A 24,152-nucleotide genomic window follows, 5' to 3' on the forward strand; every position below is an offset into this window, starting at 1 on the left:
TGCTACTTTCTCTCGATAACCTTTCCAGGGGCGGGGGAATGCGCCGTGATCTGGTATCGGCTGACCTCACGAGCGTTCGCCTTCTTTCGTCCACACTACTGGACCAGCGGCCATATGCGGAGGACTCGCTTTCTATTCTGCTCCTAGCTCCTAGCGCGATCAGATACGGGTAGCCGTGTACGCGGGAGTACTCGGTTGAACCCGCTGACCCCGGCTTGCATGATACGGTTGAGCGGATAAACAATGCAAAACACCATGAAACACAAAATCGGTTCTAATATCAGCTGCATGCAGAATTAGACGCTTTGAAAGAGCACAAGGCCGCAGGCATTGTTCTGAGCCCAATAGTTGTTATTATGTCTCCGACCGGAAAGTAGATTATCGTGTTTTGAATACCTCAATTAGCTTTTATTCTTCGGTTTAAGTGCTTATGGCAGACAGGACAAAAATTAAGGTTGATGTTTTTCACTTTCATCGACATTCAAGTCTTTAACTACAGATGAAAGCAACATCGTGAATAGTGAAATTCAGCTGATTGTGTTACTTTTCCTCGTATCGGGGAAAGGCATTCTCGGTGGCTCAGCATGGGTAGGGCTCGTACATTAAAAGTTGTCTACAGGAGCAATTAGTGTGCGAACACACGTCGCCACACCTCGCCTAGTCGCCGAAGACCCACTCTATGCCTGCTGTACTTTCGCTACGTCTTAATTACCCAGCCGCTACTACCCTTTCACATTAGGAAAGTGCATTTGAAAGATTGAATGTCAATTTCCATTACTTAATCCTTTTCCTTAGTTGCATGTTTGACTTAGTTGGAGTTGACAACTATTTGTGGTGAGTACCTACGTGCACATTCATCACTATTCTGGAATAGACGTCAGTACCAGTACATGCTTATTATGACGGCGATAAAATATTACCAGTTATTTCTACTCAGCCCACAAGCTTTATCACTGTCGATAGCCAGTTTCATAGCCAATCTTAGCAATTAATGTTTTGTCAACATACACTTACGCTGCGGGGCGGCCGGTAGCTGGCCTCTGGAATGAATTACTAATTAAAGCCACACTTCTGTATCAGCAGTTCGCCGCAGGTCAAACAAAATTAACAACCAAATGCTCAAGGTCACAAACAATTGCGCTTTACTTGTAATAATTATCGCTGACAGCCAATGATCGATGGAATGAATGTTAATTGGCTATCGCAACTCTATAGATCATGCGTTTCACGTTAATTGCAGCGATCGCTTCAGAGATCACGATCACGTTGTAAAATATCTAATGGTGACAGATAATGAGATGCAATAAATCATCTCGGAGGTTGACGCTCCGGGAGGGAGCCCTGATATCGGCGGAAATGGATATTATGATAAAGACGTGCCCGCGCAGGCGGTGCAGCCGGTGCGCCTGCGCCGAGCGACGCTAATGTATGCAAAGTAGTCTCGATTGCGGCTCATTCGGAATTCATTGGCGCGCGTGTAAACAAAGACATTTTAAGTTTCAACCGAGACAGCTGCTGCCTGCCGCCGAGCGCAGTTATGTGTTCTTACGCCGAGGGTCGAGGGCGGTTGTCGAGCATGACGCGACATGCGCTGCGCGGCTCGTATCAGCGCCGCAACGGTTAACTCAGTTTCCGTATTGTCCGACAAGGAATCTGCATTAGCAGTCCTTTGTTAGAGCTCGTGACTTCAGGGGTTGTGAAACCTTGGTACCTTTCTAACTGCATCACGACAATAGTCGCGACATTTGGTATTCCGCCTACCGCGCGCGGCGCTCCACATCAAAGGGGTCATAAATTACCCGCTTATCTCTGAGACAAGATACAACTGCGATGCGTTCATGGCGGAGCCGTTGACCCGCGTTAATGCGCGTCTATTAGTAGTCGATCCCCGCCCGTGACCTACCCCAATATAGGTCACTGCCAGCGCGTTGAATTTTACGATAATCACGGTTGCGAAATAAGCATTGGCAAAATTTCAAGATCCTGTAGTGGTGTCTGTAGTACGTCTGACAAAGGCCGTGAATCATTCGTGTTCCGGAGTCAAATCGCTCCATAGTGATGAGCCCGCATTCTTTTTGTTTTCGTTTATCTCGCGACGTCTGATCTCTGTGTGCGGAGGGTTCACTTTCGGTTTCCTATCCGTTGAACCCGTCTGGACGGTGGGTAATTTTAATTTTAGAATAACGGAAACAGTTGCGGGCGGGACGGTGGCGTTTCTCGTTTGTTTTTCGCCCGGCCTTCGCATGAATGGGATGCCAGGGCGGCGGCGGTAGACGCGTGTAGAGTTCAACTCAAAAAATATGAATTCAGGTTCCTCTTCCAATTCAGTATTAATAAAGAGCTTTCTAACTTGAACAGTTATAAGCACAACACAGGACTAAGCAATCGATTGCATTGACTTTTCAATCGGCCTATTTGCATCGACTCGATCACCGTCGCTGAAAGTTGCCGTTTATCTCGGTGGCGCAGAGATTAGTTTCGAACGCTGTGCGTTATCGAAAACGTCATTAAATTGAAGACAAAGAAACATTAAAGCTTTCCGTGGATGCTTATTTAAAGGCACCACGCGTTGGTGCGCATTAAAATATAATATTTATTGTACAGTTAGCGCGTAAGAACTCGCCAGAATGGGCCGTTAAATGGTTGATTTTATTCTAATGCTCGTTCGTGATTTTATCTCGAGTAATTATATTCGCGACGGAATGTTAAGCAGCAGCTACAAAACATTTACCAACGTCTGCGTATTTGTACAAGTTTCAGCAGACAAACAACTTTGCCATTAAAAGTGTTTTCAATTTGGCACACTCCACTCCCTCCCACCCATAAATTTTTTGTAACAAAAATACTTGGCAGTACGTAACATTTCCCAAGCACTGCTTCAAATTGTAGTCTAGATTACTTGGCATTGTGTTTACCACAAAATTGTATAATGCTCAATATTTTAAATCGTCTGAACGCTCTTTGAGCGAATAATGCCGAATGCTGAAATTCAGCAACAAAATTAATTTACGAGTAGATAATTCCTTTACAATGAAAGACATATCTTGTCAAGATCATCTGATTCAAACAACAAAGACCATTATCATGAAATTTAGCGAATTTACTGAACTATTTGTACTGTGGCACCGCTCGTGCCTGTTACATACTGCACATTCAAATTAAATGATAAGTATACACGGGTTAAATAGACAGTATATGTATTTCATATTATTGTACATTATACGAAAGCATAATATTTTTCGTTTGCATACATGACATAGTGATAATTTCTTATCTTAACATCTAAAAATTGTGTAACATGTTAACTTAGAGCGCGATAAAGACAAAGAAACTAATTGCAAATAGTAATGCTTCCTTTTTCGTAAATAGCCTGTTAAAGGTCCAGCACTAATGATGTATTTGTTTATCTATCAAAGCATCACAATGACTGATTAATCAGAAGTTCTTAGCTCATTCACGAGCAAAACATGAAGGTCGCATCGGCGGATGATTAGTCCCTGTTGTGAAACGGCTATAGAATCTCAAGCGACCATGGCTGGCCTGTCCTATTCATACGGAGTCTAATTAGTTTTGAATTAAACAAAATTGACGTATTGTTAGAAGAACCTAGGCGAGTACCTAAACATCGCTTAAAATTAACCTTCTGAGAAACGAGAATAGGGTTAGACATAATTTTTATATTCCTGTAAGGCCCAGAACAGACGGTGAAACGCAACTGCAATGAAATTGCAACTTTGTGATGATTCTGATAATTGGAACTGAAACTGAAAGTTTCAAACTGGTCGCGTCATGTGTGGTCTCTCAACGGACGCTATGGCAGAAACTTAGATGCAACTCAAAAGTAACTACTTAGCAGTTGCAGTTTCGTTGCAGTTGCGTTTCACCGTCTGTTCTGGGCCTAATTTCCGGATTTTTGAGTCGTTAACAAGATCAAATACTCATAATGATAATTTAACTCATTGGTTAAATGAAAGTATTGTTATAAAGCATTGAGCCCGAGAACTTGTACATGAAATGTAAACACGTACTTGAAACTTACAAAAAGAAATAGTTCGATCATCTATAAGTGTAGTGAACTAGTAGGAAACGTTAAAATGTACGACCAACATTGTATTGTGAAAACGATAAAAGACGTCCGTAAAAAAATGTTGCTTGAATTTCATCTGAAAGCTGCGCCCGCGCAATAGGCCCTAGAGCCGACGCTGGCGCCACCGCCGACAATCCTACCATTTATGTGCGCCGCAACTACTCCCCAGAGTTTTTCTATAAATATAATTTGTTACGGCCAAGCGTGTATTGATGTCGGCCACCATATTGGGACGAAATCGTGTAAGCCGTACACGTGAACGCAATATACAACCATCAAACCGATTGACTCTCTAAAAGGCTCGCGCACGAGTGTAAAAACGACAATTTTAGAACGGGTAATGGTAGTTTCCTTTTGAGCGGAAGCAGCGACTTATTCTCACCGTGTTTATTGGCCAATCTGTTCACGTGCCTGCAATTTTCTAGTAAGACTCACGTTACATATTATGTACTCAGTCTCCGAAACCTGAGACACCTCAGCCCCGCTGCCCATATGAGCGACAGACAGTCTGAACTCACCTGAAACAAAAGAAAATCACAAATAAGTAAAAGATTAAAGTGAACACGCGTGGGAAAAGCACATAAAGAAATGCTAATGTGACATTATTATTCATTTACAAACATCTCGGCCAGACTGATATAATGATGTGCAAAGCACTTGTGTACAATTTAAGAGTATTTTTATATTACAGTGTACAAGTGTCCCTTCACACTCCGAGGCTGTTTTCACATGTATTTCGTCGTGTAGACGACGGAGTATGTGAGATTCGTTACTTTGTCGAGAAACATGTCGCAACGCGGCTGCGCGTGGGCAGCGGTCACTCCACCGAAGATGCGCCCACGCCGCCGAATCTGTGATAACTCCCGATAATGCGCACCCGCCGATAGACGCCTAATGACAGGTTGTGGCCGGTAACAGGATAATCAGCGATCAAATGGTCAACGACCTAACAGGTTAAAGGCCTAGTTAGACATCAATTTCAGTTCCGATTAAAAGCTCCGTTTGACGGAAGCGCTGGCGCTGCTATATTTGCATGTGTAACCACACTCGCAATCACATGTAGCGTATTAGAACCGACAGTAGGAGAGTCAAGGGTGGCAGACCAAATCGGAAGTGAATTGCCACTCGTAGTACAGACACTTGACACTAAAATGTTTGTCCTAAATCAGTGAAATTTTTCGGCTGGCAGTCACGCAATTGTACTTAAATCACGCAACCCGTAATTTTAAAGTTAAGTAAATATTTCGTTCGCCGCAGGAGACGAATGCAATCCGATCGAAAATTATTGGTGTAAAGTAAAATTGGAAACAATCGCAATGTTTCACGGGCGCTGTTTACACGCGCATTGAGGTATAACGAGGTGTAATGACGACGTATTCAATTCGGTTGTTGTCGTCGAATAAGGCCGCACATCATCCGATAAATTTAATGTATCAAGTGATTTATCGCCTCACGAAATCGTTATTTACTTAGATGACGCGTTCAATTTGGTGGCGTTTAATTTTCAATAATGAAACCATTAAGTTTTCAATAAGCGCTTCGAAATAGTCCGTTGCGTTTCCAAACATTTGCGAAATCCGGTCGTTTGCAAGGACGCAAATAACGATGTAACAAGATTGGCACGTCAATGTTTTCTCTCGCTTGACACCTGCGGTAAAAGGCCTCGATGCGATAAGAAAATATCATTTAGCGAATGCACAGTTTTCAACAGGCGTCTCGCTGGCGAGTTGATTTGCATAAATGTCAGTTTCATTTAGTGGCGTGGCGTCTACAGCTATCTCGGGCTCCTCGGCGGTCTGCGCAGACGCCGCGGTTGCGCCAGCCTTAAGCGACAATTTATTTGCGCCTGCGACCTCAGGACAACGCAACACCATAATTTAATACTCTCTCCGTTGAAACATAGACCATTTGACCTACATAACATCAATCTCCAATAAATGTGGAAACTTTAATAAAAGGACAAGACGTGTTTCGAAGCTATCTAATCTTCAGTGATTAGATTGCTACATCTTGAAAGATAAAGAAGAAGAATGTGCTGGAAATTACGAAACTACTCAGGCATTTGATAAATCGTGTTTTAAAGTAGCACCTGACGATCTGCCAGTTGAAACAATGTCTACAATCGTGTCAGATAACACACATTTTAGTAGTTTACCACTAGTAGCATTATCAGATTGCTTTGTTCGTGTAATAGCTTAAAACTGAAAACATTTAAAGCAACTATTTCGTAAGTTTAATAATTTGATGTCCATCGTCGATCATTAAATTATGATTGCCGTCTACGAGTAATCGCGTCTATCGATTGATTGGAGAGGCGGCGCTTGCGCAAGCTCATCTGATCACTTAGCCCGCGCTGATTGAGCACCATACTTCATAGTTAGCTTGTATTAGTCCCTCACACGGACGGGGTGAATGATTGCAAACATACTAATAGACCACCAGCTTCACACAACAATAAAGGCGCAATCAGCCAATAAGCATAAACTATGATCTCTAGCCATTAGAGAGACGTTCCTCATTGCCTCTCATTATTAGCCTCATGAGGCAATTGCTGTGGTTGAATTCGCAAATTCAATTCGCAATTCTTAAAAGGAACAAAAAGCAAATTACCTCACAGTCGTAGGTAATAAGGTTCATTAGGATCGATATGGAGTATTCCAGTGCTTATTGGCTTTATGTATTTCGAACGACTACCAACGAGCACTAATGGCGATCATTTCAAGGACCGCCGCCATGACCGAAGGAGCCGTCGAGTGAACGTCATGGTCACGTTTTGCGTCGCCACAATAGCACTCGCATCACCATATTTGGAATCATATTATTTTCTAACCGATATGGAAATTAAATCGCTCCGGTCACTCGGTAGCCAATTAAATATATTGATAGCAATAAAGCCGTATTTGGGGCTAGGTGTCATCAAGCATTCCACTTGACACCTCTTATGGTGAAAACTGATGAGTTGACACGAATGTTTGCCGTAAATTTCAACGGGCCGTGGTAAAATTAGAGTCGGAGATTTACATGGCTATTTATGGAGATGGATTCACTCGACCCTTCATAAATATGCAGTTCAAATCAATACGAGTAGAAATACAGTAACTTTTGAAGCACCACTCTTGGGAGTGAGCAAATAGCACACTGCAACTGTGCGAAGAAGTTATTTTAGTGATCTCACCAGAGTTGAAGATGCGTTCCCATTGTATCAAAAAAATTGCGAGTAATTGTTACAGCGCATTATTTTAAAATTTTCACAACATGAAAGTTTGGAGTCTGTGAACTGTAAAGTTTACGAATAGCGTTTATCAATTTGTCCGTGCGAACGATCGGGGCCCATTCATCTGGCAGTAAAGAGGCCCATTCACGCATTGAACACGCGACCCAACCCACGCTGGTCGCAGCGTTAACGCTCAACGCACTCTCTGACCTAGGCTTGCCACATTAATGTTGCTACTTTTACTCCGTGCCATGTACCTGCACGCCTTGATAATGTTCATGTTGAAAGAAATGATTGATAACCTCCTGCCCCCTGCCAAGACAGCTAATTTGACTGGAAACGTTACAAATGATGTCATAACTAAAAATATCGACGACTTCTGTTCATTAAACGGTGTCAGTAAATATGGCTCTAATTAATTACATCGCAATCATTTGCAGATAGGGGCAATTACAATTCAGCGCTAATTTACAACAAGTAAACAAGTACCTAATCAATTAGTTGTTAGTACGTAGTTCATAAATATGGTTTAAAACAATGTAGCGCTGGGTACTGGTAGCAAATAATGATTAGACAAAAATATGAAACTTTAAGTCAAAACAGCGGTGGGCAACCCTAAATTGGGCAGTAAACATAACAATTTCCCCGAAGTAGAACTACCACGGGTCATGGGAAAACCAAATACGGAACCTATGAACAATCGCGTCCAGCAACGCCCGTCGGGAATGTAGGACGCAATTACACGCGTAATTTCTATTACAGCCGTATTACTACTGTAATTAGACGCGATCGCGTCGCAATTACATCTGCGATTGGTGCAGGTCAAGGAGACGGAACGAAATTTTTCTAGACTTGTCTTATCTAGGTTTTGAGGGTGTTATTCTATAAGCGTTTCGTAAGATATTTAATGCATATTTTTTGCTTCACTTAATCAGCTCTTTAAATTGAATAGCCTCGAACTGTTTATTCTTATCTAACTTTTTGTGCTTTTGTCGAATGCGGGAGTGTCGCGCACCCAAACATATCAATCGGCAACCTTTTAAAGGTCGTCGAACTTTCTGACGAAAACCAGGAACAATTGCAACTCTTGAAACAGTTGAAAGGAACGCACCGTCATCCCTTGAATTGAGGCAACCTTGCCACCAATCGGGCGGGTAAACAGGAAGGAGAGCTGTCGATCATAATTAATACGGGTGTAGCCGACATTGTCTTTAATTTGGTAGAATGATAAAGCAAATTTCGGTTCTGCTGCAGGCAAAATATTTTCATCAATCGATTCGACTCAGATTTATTTATGTAACTACATAAAGTATTAGTATAATATGTGCTGTTGTGCTGCTGACTATCCGTAAAGTGCATGACTATAAAACTCCTGCGTAATACGAATGAGGAGTACTGCTTAGGAAATACAATTCCTTCTCGTTAGCTCGAATTCCTCAGGAACCTCGAGAGATATTATATTGTTAATAATATCCTCTCGGCTTTGTAATTTGATTCTGTCCGGATGGAATAGGAAACCACATGGAACGCATGAGCGCACTTTCCATAGCAGTCACTTTGTCGCGCCGTGTCGCAACACCGCTGCACCGGCCTTCAACTTGGAACACGGAATGTCACGGCAATGACACCACGGAGATCGCTGAACCCTTTTTTTTATCAACCACACCATAATTCGGGCCGGTCCAAAACTTTCTTCGAAACCAAATCAGAACGGAGAATTTCTTTAAACGTGACTCATCTGGAAAAAACGAAAGTCGGGGAAATGTTTAATGTTACACTTACGATGTTTATTTGGAATGAAAGTGAGAAAACGTATTATGTTGTATTCGTCAAACTGGTGTAAATTGGATGATAATCCTTTTTCTAATAACGCACAATGTCAAGAACATTAAACAACACAATGACGTTGAAAGTTTTTACTGGAGATGGTAAGAAAATTGCTAATGAGCGACACATGTAAGATCCAAATCTCGTCTGTCAGCAAAGAATAAACAGATGCATTATGGAGGGTTGCTGACCCGCAAATAACCACCTCTGGCGATCGGCGTGAGCCCGCCGTAACCCTGCCAATCCTCTTTAGTCTTAACAGGATCTATTGCATTTAGGCCGGTTTCCATAGTAGACATTACATCGGATCGGATCGTTATGTTCTTATGATGATTGAGTTGTAACTACCTAAATAACAAACCAGTAAACATAGAGCAGCATAATGTGACAGTTAGAGAATACAATCCCGAGCATGTTTTTCAATCCCGGGATTACGGGATTTTTGATAGGTAATCCCGGGATCCCGGGATTATCCCGGGATCAGCCTTATGTGGGAATTGGGTTATAATAAAAAAAACTTAAGTATAATTTCTCAAAAGATGTTTTAAATATTGTTAGTTGCAATAATACTAAACTGAAATTAAAAAAATATACAAGTTAAAAGCACTATTTAGAATTTCGGAAATAGAATCTTAGAAATATCAAAGCATCCAATATAGCCTGCTTCGTAATTTATTTTAGAATAGATACTTATATGCTAATTCCTAATAGTGGTATCCATTCACGAACTCCGCCATTTTCAAACAGGCTCATTTCACGTCTGATACTATTTGTCAAGCCCGATTCACTTTGTAGTTGTACTTCAGGATCCGGGCATTTCATACTCTTATTAATTTCCAGCTGCAACTTTTCCTTTAGTGTCAATTGGGGTTGGGAGGTTTGTGGCGTTAGCTCAAGTTGTGATCCTGTCTAAGGTCTATGAAAAATATATTATTAGGGCCGAACCTGTATAGTCCGTATCGTACCTTAGATTTGTTTTTTATCGTTATACAGGGTGGAAACGATAAGTGATCTCACTCGATTATTTCTAAACCATACAAGATATCCAAAAACTGGTTACTGATCCTGAAAGTCAAAATTGTATTCTCTAGTGACAGTAGACACAAAGAGTCGAGTCCAAGCAAAGTACTTGCAAGCGATAATGGTGATATATGAAACAAAAGAATTGTGTATCAGGAACAAAAGTTATAAATAAGCGAGATAGCGAGCACAGTGATCGGTGTGCGCCGTGATAGGGCGACACAGAAATATGTCAACAGTGACACGGGCGGCGCGGCGGCACTCGCGGCGACGCATAGCATTACCGCTGCATTAGCCGGGCATAAATAATCCATTAGTTATTTTATAACATAACAAGCGTTTATTTGCTAGCGGAGAATGAATGGGTAATTGCTGATTACGGACACAGCTCAATGAGAAAAGCAAGCTCAATAATAAGAGCACGCTCAATTGACGTTTATCTCGAGTCTCATCAGCTCTACCCTGCTCATCAAATAACTAGGGGCATGAATATGTTCCAAAATCATACTTATCTTTCAGTTTAATATGAATCTAATGACTTTTCAGTGCTGAATTAGCCTTTCAAATTGTGAAGTGAGCAATACATTGGATTGAAGAAACGTCAATTAAACGATTCGTGCCTCCTGCTTTTGAAAACTTTAGGACCAAATGTGCTGGCTCTTCTTGTTTAACTACAATATGATACGCACTCAGCTAAATGAAGGCAATGTACTAGCAACCCGACAATGATTGATCCGGTGCATTTGGTATTATGTACTTAGATTAATATGCGTCGTTAACTTCTGAAGTGACGATATAAACATTTATATGATGAATCTTATATCTTAACACTAAATTTATCTCAAGCAGTAAATTTATTTCTGGTTGATTTATACCAAAAAGCAACACTAAAATCAAGAAAAAAATGAATTATTACAACTCTCTACATTTACAATAAGAAAAACACTCGTACAATAAAATAGCGTAATAAACTCAATTTGACTAAAAGTTAAACACTGCTTTGTTCATTTGTAAGTAATTGGACATTTAGCAAGAAGAAAATAAAACACTGTAACTGATCATGCGTTAACCAACGTATTGAGTTTTTAAAAAGAGCGAAGCGTGCGTACAATAGCAGCCAAGTTACATTGCGATTCGAATTTATTGAAAGTATTGGGACTGGTCAATCGAGTTAACCAAATGAACTAGGAATACAAATAATCTCAGACATTACAATTACAATGTGACGCAAGAGTCGCGTGCGCAGGCTCGTGCGCGGCTGTCAGGCTGACAGATTGCGAATGGGAAATATAATGCGTTGCGAAATGTCACATACGCGGCGTGTCTCGAACTGCACACGACTTGCATTATACCCAACGTGTTAAGCCAAGGGTTCATGGAGTACAAAATGAATATTATGCACCAGGTGACAAATCAATAAAAGGATATAAGTGGTATCTTGAAGTAAAGGAGGTGAATATCCTGTAATTGGTATATGCTCACTTCTTCATTGTCATTGTCTTCCAAACTTCCAATACATGGGTCTTAGTTAGATTTATTAAGACACTGTATTCTAGATTCCATAAAGGTAAAGAGGAAATAGATACCAGACTAATCTCCGGAACACCAAATACACTAATAGCAATTTGAACATGGGCTAAATCTTTTAACAATTACACTCGTGTAGGTGATTGCCCAAAGTCGACGCAATAGCGAATTGATTTATGTACCTGAAAAAGGTAACTCGTATTACGAGCCTCGTAATGTAAAATTAGTATTATAGGCAATTAATTCATAATTATCACAATATGTCACGCGCAATGTCGCGTGACATCCATGACATAATAGTGCTGTATAATTTGTAAAATCGTGCGCAAGGAAAATAACATGTCGCCGATGCGAACGTGGCTTTACATTCATGCCTTCGTTCACGAGCCATTCACAAGAAGTAGGTTCGTACACAAATGTGTTATTATAGGTTAAGCAAACGTTGACGCCTGCGCGGATTATTGGGTAGAAAGTAGCTGAAGTGACGACGTTTAATCACTTAAGGCTTAATTTGTTTAGGTTTATTACCGCAAAAAAGTGTCGTCTCTTCACAGGGCAGCGGAACACACCTTTAATGGGTGGCATCAATGACCACGACACCTTACTGAAGAGGGAATGCTCGAGATTACGCATTGATGTCCAGTGGTTTCTTTGCCCTCTTTCGCGGGACTTGCTTTTTAGAAAATGGTAGAGATGAAGAAAAGCCATGAACAAAAACGTGCGCGGTCTACTTTCTTTTTGTATGAAAGAATCGTCTTCGACATTTCGAAAGACAAATAAATCTTTCTTATTTTAAGCTCACAGCTTAGTCAAGCAGATTTGGTTGTGTCGAGTTAATATGTTACCGTAAGATCCGATGTAGTCATCGGAGCGCCTCCAGAGGCAGATCCGATATTAATGTGAAGCCATTTCTTGGACAAATGGCCGAGGTTTAAATTCATTACGTAGAGCGGAGTTGTTATAAAGCAATCAGCGGGGCGTGCGTTAGATGCACGACAAGACGGGTTTACACGAGGTGACTTTTTAGGAACTGTGGAACTGTTAAGTCGAAAATGTGATTGATTGATAGACAAATATGAAAAAATACTGAACAAAACTAGTTTCTGAATCGTATCATAGTGTGGAGGTCCAAGGTATAAACAATGCGGATTGTGAAAATATGGTGTTTGAAATTTGAATGAAGAGATATCAGTTGGTTATGCAAATATAGGTATTACGTTAGACGCCTAGGATATTGCAGGTTTGTAGGTTTTACAAATTATTAAGTATTATGTGAATGTGACGTAACAGTAAATAGGTAGGTACTAGTCCTTCGCGGCATCAGCTCTATCACGGAAGCCTGCTTCCAAGTCAATATGTGTAAATCCCACTGGGATATGTCCACTGGTGGTTCTTTCATGCTAAGTCGCCGGAGTTTGTTGTCATTTGTAAGTATTATTCAAATTATGCCATCGTAATATCGGATAATGAGCATAATCGTAATGGAGATTGTGAGCACATTAGTGGAAATGTGAAGAATTCTATTTATTACGCATTTATTAATACCATTTCGCTGGATTGAAATGTTAATTTGTAAGCTTCCATATTTTTGGATGAAAAGCTTTTACTGTTTATCATATTTAAGGCACGTAAACACACACAATTACCACAAATTGATAGGTACTGCTTTCATATGGTGTGAGCCACGATCTCGGAGATTCCCAGAGTATTCAGTCGCAAACTCAAAGGGTTATCGCGATGTCTATGAGATCATCTGTGAATCTGAGAGCTTAGATGTGAGGTGGGTCTTTAGTCTTTATTCCCTTGAGTGTAAAATATGGGCAACACAATAAGTATAAGAACAAACAGTATTAGCCTCTTTTGTAGGAGAATCGACCATTCCGTATCCGGGATCTGTTACCGCTCCGGCATCTTCAGTAGAAATCGCTTGCATTCAATACAGTCGCCGGCATGAAACGGAGTTGACATTTTTTCTTCAAATCACAACTAGCATTTAATTAGTGCGTGTAAGTAATCGCCGTCGATGGCCTGACGTCGGCGCATTAATATTGTATGAGTGCGCGGGCGCCGGCGCACGGTGGTCTGAAAATGAAGCTCCCATACCATAGAAACTTAATGTCAGAAATTAATAAATAAAAATATGCATTGTGTTTAGTATACCTCCCTTTGTTTTACTAATATAGTATGAAGGGTATGAGTAGCTCCATGTGTGAGAAAAAAAATATTTTAATTTTTTTTGTATGGAAAAAAACACTTAAAGTGGATTTTTTTTAAACTGAATAGAACTGAAGGGCTGGTACTCACATGAGCTATTGCACCATACACGGCGATCAAGATGACATACAATTCTTGTGCCTTTGGGTGCCGCTTTGCATGTTCCAAGCTTTGGAAATTTTGAATTTTCGGTAGGTGATTTTTCAAGTCTTTGATGTTATTTTATGAAGTTATTAACCGCTTTCAATACGATAATAGTATGTAAATTAATACTCATATAACTAGGAATATACTAGGGATATTTTTAAATATTTTTTATTTTGAAAATATATATATAAAAAAATAAAACGTTTAATCATTGAATGAAGTAACCAACTAGTTGGTAACTGACATTGTTAGTAGTTACTAACCTGCTAATGACTTTTAAAGAAAATAATAGAAATCAATATTGATTAAATAAACAACTTAAAAAATCAAACTGCCTAATAGGCCAGTAGAATTACATTTGAAATCGGAAATAATTCCTACAAAAGATTTTATTGTTTTAATGGCTTCATTTGTTACTCATTAAGACTATCCTAAATTTTCGACTTCGACGGANGCTTCTTTTGTAGGAGAATCGACCATTCCGTATCCGGGATCTGTTACCGCTCCGGCATCTTCAGTAGAAATCGCTTGCATTCAATACAGTCGCCGGCATGAAACGGAGTTGACATTTTTTCTTCAAATCACAACTAGCATTAAATTAGTGCGTGTAAGTAATCGCCGTCGATGGCCTGACGTCGGCGCATTAATATTGTATGAGTGCGCGGGCGCCGGCGCGACGACTGCGTCCGACGCCCGCGACGCCACGTGGCTTAAATCGCAGGATGTAGCGAAATCGTGGATTGAACACAGATGGTTTACTGTAATTTGCTATCATTGATTTGTGACGAGGAAAATGGATACGAATTTAGCCGGTGCTCAACGTTTTACACGACAATATCCACGTACACCTGAATCAAATGATTGCAAAGGGGAATGGGAACTCTTAATCCATCATCATCGTTATAATTTCAGGCATCCACTACTGAACAAAGGCTTCCCCCAAAACATGTCATATTTTAGCTTAATTATAAAGAAAAAAATACTAGTGATTGGACATTGATTTCCTTCTTTTGGCAATATTTGTCAATTTTTTGTTTTGGCTTAGCTTTAATCCTAAACGCAACCTTACTTAATCCTAAATAAAAGTGAAATAAAAAACGATTTTATTATTATGTAATTTAGGGGCATAGAGCAGCATTAACGCAGGAAACATTAGTCAGTTGTCAATACACAATGGCTGCAGAGCAACCGCACGCAAAGCATGGCACCTCCGGATATGAGCTGGGCATTTCGTTTTATGCCCTCTCCGTTGCTTGGGCAACGCCTGGTCAGAGTACAGGAAAGAACAGTAGGTTCTCTACTTGATGTACCATCAGCGCTGTCTGTTTATTCATTGGAACGACACTTTATTTTACGTAAAACGCCTAAAATCTTATAGCAAACATTGTGGTGCAGTTTGATGTTTGACAACAGAATTAGTAGTATGAAGAGCAGGCAAACTTTGAAATGTCTGCATAATAAAGTGTAACGTAATCAGTCTGCCTAGTACTAGCTCAATTTCTTATTTGTTGAAACGTTACTACTGTCTCTATGTCTGCTATGGCCTAATGGTGAAGCAGTTGCAATGGGAGGATGTTGTGCAATTGAAGCGAGTCTGTAATGAACGATTGACTTAATAACGTAAAGAACTACTGACACGACAGCATAAACAACCTGCTAATGTAAATACGTCCATCATCCAACGTGTCACGTCAGCTTATGAAAAATCACCATCTCGTAAAGCTTCGTTTTCTCTCCACTATTATTTTCATTTCGTTGTTCTTATCAGGTATAACCGGTGTCACTTTCATAAATTCTTGAATGATACCGTTTTATCAGACATGCTCCATTGCAGTCTGCATCTTTCTCTGCAATCATTTGGCAGTTGTCTACCAATTATATCTTTGTCTCGGTCCATTCTCCACAGTTTCCAGCATTCGCAAACGCCAATTACTTAAGTGGTGCCCACAAAGGCGTTTACAGCCGTCGGATCGCACGCGCATACATCACGATCACTCTCCATGTGTCATTAACATGCTTACGTATCGATCGCAAGATCCTGCTCTGATTTATGCCACAATGCGTTCTTATTCTCGTATTGGAATTCAGAATCTTCGAGAATATCTCAGACTTGAAATGTAAATAGGCTGTGAATTTGAAGCGTAATGAAGAGCTGAATTGCAGCTTTCTACTTCATGCTGTCTGCTAAGTTTCTAATAACTGTAAGTTGAGTTACCTGTCAAGTTTCGACGGCGACGCGATAAAGTCCGGGAGTCCGTCATCGATCACCGTTGCGTTTTCTGACAAATAAAACTGTATTTGTTTTTGCGTCATTTCCGAACGGTGCGACCACATCCGAGCCGCTCATAAATTGCTCAGGGGAATTTAAACGTCAAACAATATCGACGCCTGCGCCGGCATCGGCGGATTTATCGCCCGACGTGTTTGTTTGGCGAACGCATTCCTCCCTGCGGAACACCCGCGTGGTTCAGCAGATCAAAGGCTTTGCATCTGGCGTGTTTTTTGCAGTTAAGTGTCCGTAACGGTCGTGAACCCGGGGGTCGTCGAACCTTCATGCTTCAGTTTCGGTGAAATTTTGCAGATAGCGATGTGCCGGTGAACTCGATATCCCCTTTTAATTCTTACTCCTTTGTTCATGTGCTCGTGTGCTCATGCATATTGCATTTAATCAGCTGCGGAACATATATGGCTGGTTGAATGGATTCCTTGAAGTTGTTGTCACAGAATCAATCAGACAAAGCATACATTTCTTCCCGTATCCTGGATGTAGTTTGTCTTTTTAGTCAAGATCACAAGTATTTTGTAATGTGAGTAATACGGCTTAGAGAGAGAGAAGTCAAACACCTTCCTCTTTTCGACGTTATAACGAGGACCAGTCTTTACAGCCACATCACTACCGCCGACACGGGGTCTGGCCGCTCGGCGGAAAGCCCAACGGTACATGTATTTTTGCATAACGGGCGTTCGTCATGTGTATGTGATAAGAGCCCTATCAGGCAGTTTAACCTAAATAATTAAATGTTCCTTTAAATGGTAAAATTCCTTGTTTGGCCAGCATATGTACGTCATGCGGACTCATGCGCTAGTGGTCGCCTGACAAAAGTGCATGAAACCTAAAAGTTCTTTATTAGGGAAATATGTACAGTGCAGTATCAAAAAATGTATAAGGTGATGAATGACGTGCTCCGATTTTGATTCATTCTGTTATTTCTTTATAAATTTTATTTTTAACCATCATAACGGTCTTTTATACAGAACACTTAAGTTTTGAGATTTTGATTTTTTATGCAAACGTGCAGCTGCCGCTTTGTCGAAAACTGCACATGTGTTAGGTTCCTAAGAATCCGAAGAAAGCCCGTTGTGATTAGACTGGTTTTTTGCCACACAGCTGCTTCATTCACTATTGAGATGCGATCTTGTTTTCGTATGTAACAGTACCGGCAGTGGGTTAATTGGACCTCGTCGGACGACTCACAACAGGTTAAATAAATGTAGCAATACTACATTGTATTCCCCATCTTGCTTCACTTTCTAAGCTCCTTTTGTCGGGCTCTTACAAAGCGTTAGTTAGTTCCATCTGTCAACTGCACTGAATTATAAAACGTCATGGCAATGATAATTCCATCAGCATTTCAAGAATCACAATAAAAAGCGAAGCGCAATATCAAAAGCAGCGGATAGGGCTGACAAAAATAAAATATCTTGCATGCATTTAGTGCATACAACTTAAGTTTATATCATAAACTCTACCGTTTATACCTAAAAAAATCCTAGAAGCGTAGTTCCCATAAAATACTAAAAGTAATGTAAATCAAAATAGCAGCAGAAATAATATATTTGACGACTTTATATCCTTATGTATTTATGTACGATCCTATGTCCTGAATATTTGAAATTACAACAATAATGCAACTAAATTCACACTCCACAGTTGGCAGCCCTGCCCGCCAAGTTCATTGCCGCGCATGCGCGATGCCGCGATAAGCCAATTTGGGATGCGCCCGCGCCGAGGCTTCCGGCGACTGGGACCGCAATTAACTGGGACCGCGGTCCCAGTCGCCGGATGCGTAAAAATTAAATAATTTTCTTCCGGCGACTGGGACCACTCATGGATTTTAGTACTGTACCAATTTTGGATTGAATAATATTTTCTTTTAAGTTATCTATGAGTGGTCNTGTAAGAATCCGAAGAAAGCCCGTTGTGATTAGACTGGTTTTTTGCCACACAGCTGCTTCATTCACTATTGAGATACGATCGAATCTTGTTTTCGTATGTAACAGTACCGGCAGTGGGTTAATTGGACCTCGTCGGACGACTCGCAACAGGTTAAATAAATGTAGCAATACTGCATTGTATTCCCCATCTTGCTTCACTTTCTAAGCTCCTTTTGTCGGGCTCTAACAAAGCGTTGGTTAGTTCCATCTGTCAACTGCACTGAATTATAAAACGTCATGGCAATGATAATTCCATCAGCATTTGAAGAATCACAATAAAAAGCGAAGCGCAATATCAAAAGCAGCCGATAGGGCTGACAAAAATAAAATATCTTGCATGCATTTGGTGCATACAATTTAAGTTTATATCATAAACTCTACCGTTTATACCTAAAAAAATCATAGACGCGTAGTTCCCATAAAATACTAAAAGTAATGTAAATCAAAATAGCAGCAGAAATAATACATAGTTCCCATAAAATACTAAAAGTAATGTAAATCAAAATAGCAGCAGAAATAATATATGTACATATTTGATGGATTTATATCCTTCTGTATTTATGTACGATACAATGTCCTGAATTTTTGAAATTACAACAATAATGTAACTAAATTCACACTCCACAGTTGGCAGCCCTGCCGGCCAAGTTCATTGCCGCGCATGCGCGATGCCGCGATAAGCCAATTTGGGATGCGCCCGCGCCGACCGAGGCGGACGCTAACGCGACTATCATTTTGATGTGATGAAATTTCAGAGTTCGTTCACTTGTGTAACATGACTTAATCTCGCCGTACACGGGAACCGAACCCGTACATGGCGGGTTTTATCACACAGCAACTTAATAGCGGCCATTCTAGTGGATTGAGACTTTTTTTTATAAAAGGAGAAGCGAATTGACATACCAAAACACATTTATTTGAGAAATATTTACCGACATGTTTTGCATAGTTTTTGAGGAAAACGTAGTTTAAACTGTTATGTAGTTCTTCAACTAAATAGAATATTTTGAAATGCTGAAAGAACACAGCCATTTCAAAAGATTTCCGTTGCAACAAAATATTTTTTTAATTACTTATTTCTGTATAACTCGATACCTACAGGAAAATCACACGTTAATTAACAATAATAAATGCAACTAGGTTGATTTAAATAAACGTGATGGATGAGTCTTACCTAATGTAGGACTAGATATTCAAATTTAATTGTCAACAGGAAAATGCTGTTTATGGCCTGTGATAATATTATTTGTGTGTAGGAAATTCAATAAACATTACTGTTAATTAAAGGAAATAACATCATAATACTTTATATTTACATAGGTACTTCGTATGTCTAACAGTTTCATTGCACCTATAAAGACTTATTATATTAAGTGGTACAATCATAACATTCAAAACACATCCTACACGAAGCATGTAACGATGCGGTGGTCGAAACTACTTAAAATAGTTCAAATAGATGATCTCCAAGTATTTTTATAACACTTGTTAATTAAAATACTTTCGAGCTTTATATCGGACGTACACACTGCGTCTGCGCCTCTCAAAATAAGTGTTATTTTTTTCTAAGATTAGAGTTACAAACACCTATTCCGTGTCAATTGAGTGGATTTTACGAGTAAATATATCACTATTACAAAGAAGATTCTCAAGTGGCATTGTTCAGGATCCTTATCAGTAATACATTCTTACAGTGGCCACTCAATTTTCATATCGGAAAAATCCCCTAAGATAACATTATCACTTTATCAGACGTAAACTAGTCAACAGGTTGCAAACAGAACGATCCCAAACCTGCCCGAAGTTATTACTGTTTTGACAAATAAATCGCTTTGAAAAATGACCTGACCCTCCCACGTCTGAGTAAAAAGCGACCTGAAAGGACGCGGGCGCCGTGGTTTTATTAAAAGATTTTTTAGTAAAAAACCATCGATACCAAAAAAATGGTACCGGGTCGCCCTCCCGCGGTGACCGGCGATTATTCAAAAAGTGGTCTTGAAAAGAAATTGCCTCGCACCAGTGACACATATTCGGGCGATATGTGGAAAAAGGCCAAGATCTCGTTTTTATCAGGCACTTAAAGTTAATGGTGACAAGCGTGACCGACAACATGACGTTTAATCGCATGATGGCGGTTGATGAAGGATGTTCGCGGGCAATCATTTTAATGAGTTTTAAAAGGCACACAATCAAAATTTAAGTAGGTAAGAACTAAATGATAAAGTTGTTCAGTAAAACATTTCCTATGTACGACTTCGTGACCGTGAATTTTGCTGATTAGATTACAGTATCTTCTTTATCTTCATTTTGCATTCATTTGATACAAAAACTACAAAAGTTTTTGAATTAAAGCAGCATAATATTTAATTTCCCAGATTTGTTTAGCCTTTACCCCTTTCGTGCTGCATACTGCGAAAAGTAAGTCATAAACTACCTTTTATTTTAATCAAAACTCAGAATCAGGCCCAATAGCAAATTGCGTTGAACTTGGCTTATCTGGGGCGTGTGTCGTGCGCCGGCGCAGGCGTAATTTATTCCGAGACACGTGCTCGAAATATACGAGAGCATGGGAAATGCACCGCTCGTATAAACATTGTGTTGTGGGCCTAGTGAGCTCGAGGAAATGTAGCGTGGATGCGCCCCAATACTTTACGAGCTGCCTCAGAGACAAGTCATGTCGGATTTGGAATAAACAATGCTCACATTGCTCACCCTTGTGAACATACGTGTTGTTTACTATAGACATATTTTAAAGTCGCGTAAAATAACACCTACTTGTCAATACGTCGCAAATCGCTATCTCGATGATATCAACAACTGCGCAATCAAGTGCCGAACCACCATTGTATTGTCAATTTCCCAAGAAAAATCGTCAATCAAGCTGTGAATGAAAACACGCTGTACTAAAGAAAATAAACATGTTTACTATCTACATCCAACGACAAAAACCGCTTGTCATCATTTATCAAATCTGAAACGCTTAGAACTGGTAAAACGTTACAAATCATTCCGGTAGACAGAAAAAGAGGAGCGGGCGTGCGTCCCCGACGATTGTGTTAATTGCGGCAGACAGACGGACAAAAAACAAACCTGACTTTCAAATTACAACCTACGGAAGACAATAAATAAGGCAAATAAGACAATGGCGGCCGTCACAAAGGTAAGGGCCCGTTACACGCTAATGTAATAAAAGCCTCCACCTACGAGATGACGACAAAAACAAGGGGTTGCGCATACGCAATATCTATCAATCATGCACTGTTTTAAGGTGAGAGAACAAAGCGATTGACAAAAATGTACTTGGTAGAGTTACTTTTTATGGAACTAATTAAATCATTAATGATGTCCAAGACACTTGCATTCTTATTTTATCTAATTCGTGTGGTTTGTTTATGGTTAACACCATTATTTGCCAATTATCTCACATGACGTTAATGTCATTATCAATGTCTCTACATCTAAAAATACTTGTGAACACAAATTCCACTAAATCACGTGACTTTTGGCTTCAAAAGAAATGGAGAATAGATTAAGCAATTGTTCTTTATTAGAGTAAACGCTACGCCTCGTACCTTGGCGGTACTCTCACGCCCATCACAATCCGCTCCTACTGCGGGACACAAAGCATTTGTCATCCGTCGGGCCGCGCTGTCTCACTTCGGTTAGGATCCGGGCGGGAGACGAGTGAATACAATGCTTTTCACGTTTGCATTTTTCGCTTTCAAATTATTTTTGGAACAAGTGTAGAGTCTACTGACTTACTATTGTTAGTCTGACTCAAATTCAATATGCAAATGACAAAAACTTAGAGGTTACATAAACAATGTTCATGCATATCGCATGTTTACTTTAAAGTATATATTTACTTTCGTGGGATACGTCATTTAAAGCCTAATCAAACCAGCAAAAAATCACAGACAACTTGCAAGAAACTCAGACATCGTTAACAACAACTAATTACGATTGGACATGACAGTTCCGACTGTCGCTAACTAAAATTGCATTCTTGTACATGTGTTGAAAGTCACAGAGTTTACATTCCTGTGGTAAGTCGCATAATGGTCGAAGCGAACCGACTCTCGCAAGGACATACGGGAAAAACAAAGAGATGTGCATTGTTACGTCACTAGTTAAATATGCATAGGTGTCGTTACCGGCATACTCGGTACAGTCACCATGAAAAGTAGAAGCAACTGAAAATTTAAAAGACTAAACACGTGAACTTTAATTAAACGTAATATGGTTAGTTTTTCCGAAACTGTCTCATATTTTGGGCTGCTACTTTTCACACTCACTGTACGATTGCGCAAGCGACGAAGAATTCAGTAGCTGAGTCTACTTTACATGAAAACCTAAACTGGATTTGTATCTGTTATCAGTTACACTTTTACAAAACCAATTAAATAAAAACCCAACTTAATTGTACTTCGTATTAGAATCACATAATGACTTCAGGAATGACAATTTAATTATTTGATTAGCTTCCACACATTAACAACAACAAAGCTGTGGTTAACTCGAGTGATGACATGCCATTTAAAGTTGAATTGAATGTGAACATCGATTAACGAGATTGTAATCGATTACTGATGTCGTAATCAATTTGCAGCATTAGATGGGATAACAATAGACTTAAGTAACTTCTGTCATCATTATCCTCGATGATTTAAGTTTACATGGGCCTAATTACGAGTACACGATAATCAAAGGTGTGTAAGTCAAACAAATAACAGGTATTGTGTTTGTTCAGGACTAAGCATTACTCGCAGTTCCACTCTCACAGAACGCCTGTATTCACAAACGATGCCTGCTTAAGTGAAGCAGCAAATCGGACGCACAGTGTTGAATAGAGCTCTGTGATTAGTGTCACCCTGTGCGCACTGTAAGACTTCATAGTAATGTTTGTGAACACGGGCGTTAGCGTGTCAAAATTGAATTTGGGTACAGTGCACTTTGCTATGATGATGTGTCTGTGTATGTCTTGTCAAGTCCAGCGTGAGGAGTGTAGGCCAAACTTCCATATTATCCAAAGGGTTATGCTCCTTCAGTAGAACTAAATAATCTCAAGATGATGATGATTTTATTACAGATACTTTCATACAAAAAACGCAGAGTTAACAGTTTTAAAATTAATATTAATGAAGATTAACCACGGGGTAAGCTTCACAAATAAATAAACACATTATTCGAGGCTGTCAATATTGAATTATTACACGATCAATAATGGGAATTCAATTATAATATCAGATCGGTTCCGTCGCGACAGATCTGATGGGAACGATTTATCCGCGCCGTGGGGTGCCGAAATTATATTACCTTCTGTGGGAGAAACGATTAAAAACTGTATAAAATTAAGCAACAAAGTTGCCTTTATAAATCAACTAGACGTTGCTCGCGGCTTTGTTTGGCTGGATTTTAGACTGTGGCTCCTAATAAAAAGTAAAGAGCGTATATTGCAACGATTCTGAAACTTTAAGTGGCACAAATCTGGATTAATAACCCAGTATTGATAGGAGCGCTCCTGTGAATGTCATATCTAGGACATTTGAGTTTTGTCCAGCTATATTCAGTCACGGTAATACGATACAGTCGAGGACAAGTGTCGCTGAAAATGTCGTAGCGAACATAACCTGACATAGCGAACGTCTGGCAATGTCGCAGTATACGAAAAACGTCACGTTATAATGCCTAAAGACTAGGCTAAAGTAACTTCGCTCTACATAGCTCGATTTCGTCTGGATTGCCGAAAACTTGTTAAAAATGTCTGGCTTCGCTAATACGAGGCGAATAAAGATATCACATTGGCAACTAGATAGAGATTGTTGAACTTTCCGTAAAAGCAAAATTTTGTAACAAACACAAAATTACGTATAACAGATTATAATGGTGCAGAATTACATC

At 39.9% G+C, this 24,152-nt stretch overlaps 1 protein-coding gene across 6 annotated transcripts in view; it reads right to left on the minus strand.

The window, feature by feature from the left end:
* The window catches only part of Drak (Death-associated protein kinase related), a 152,989-nt gene that overhangs the window by 20,130 nt on the left and 108,707 nt on the right, over nt 1-24,152 (minus strand). The window lies entirely within an intron of this gene.

The sequence above is a fragment of the Ostrinia furnacalis genome, unplaced genomic scaffold (assembly GCF_004193835.3).
Source record: "Ostrinia furnacalis isolate ACB-3 unplaced genomic scaffold, ASM419383v2 OfSCF1638, whole genome shotgun sequence".
In the NCBI taxonomy this organism is placed as follows: Eukaryota; Metazoa; Arthropoda; class Insecta; order Lepidoptera; family Crambidae; genus Ostrinia; species Ostrinia furnacalis.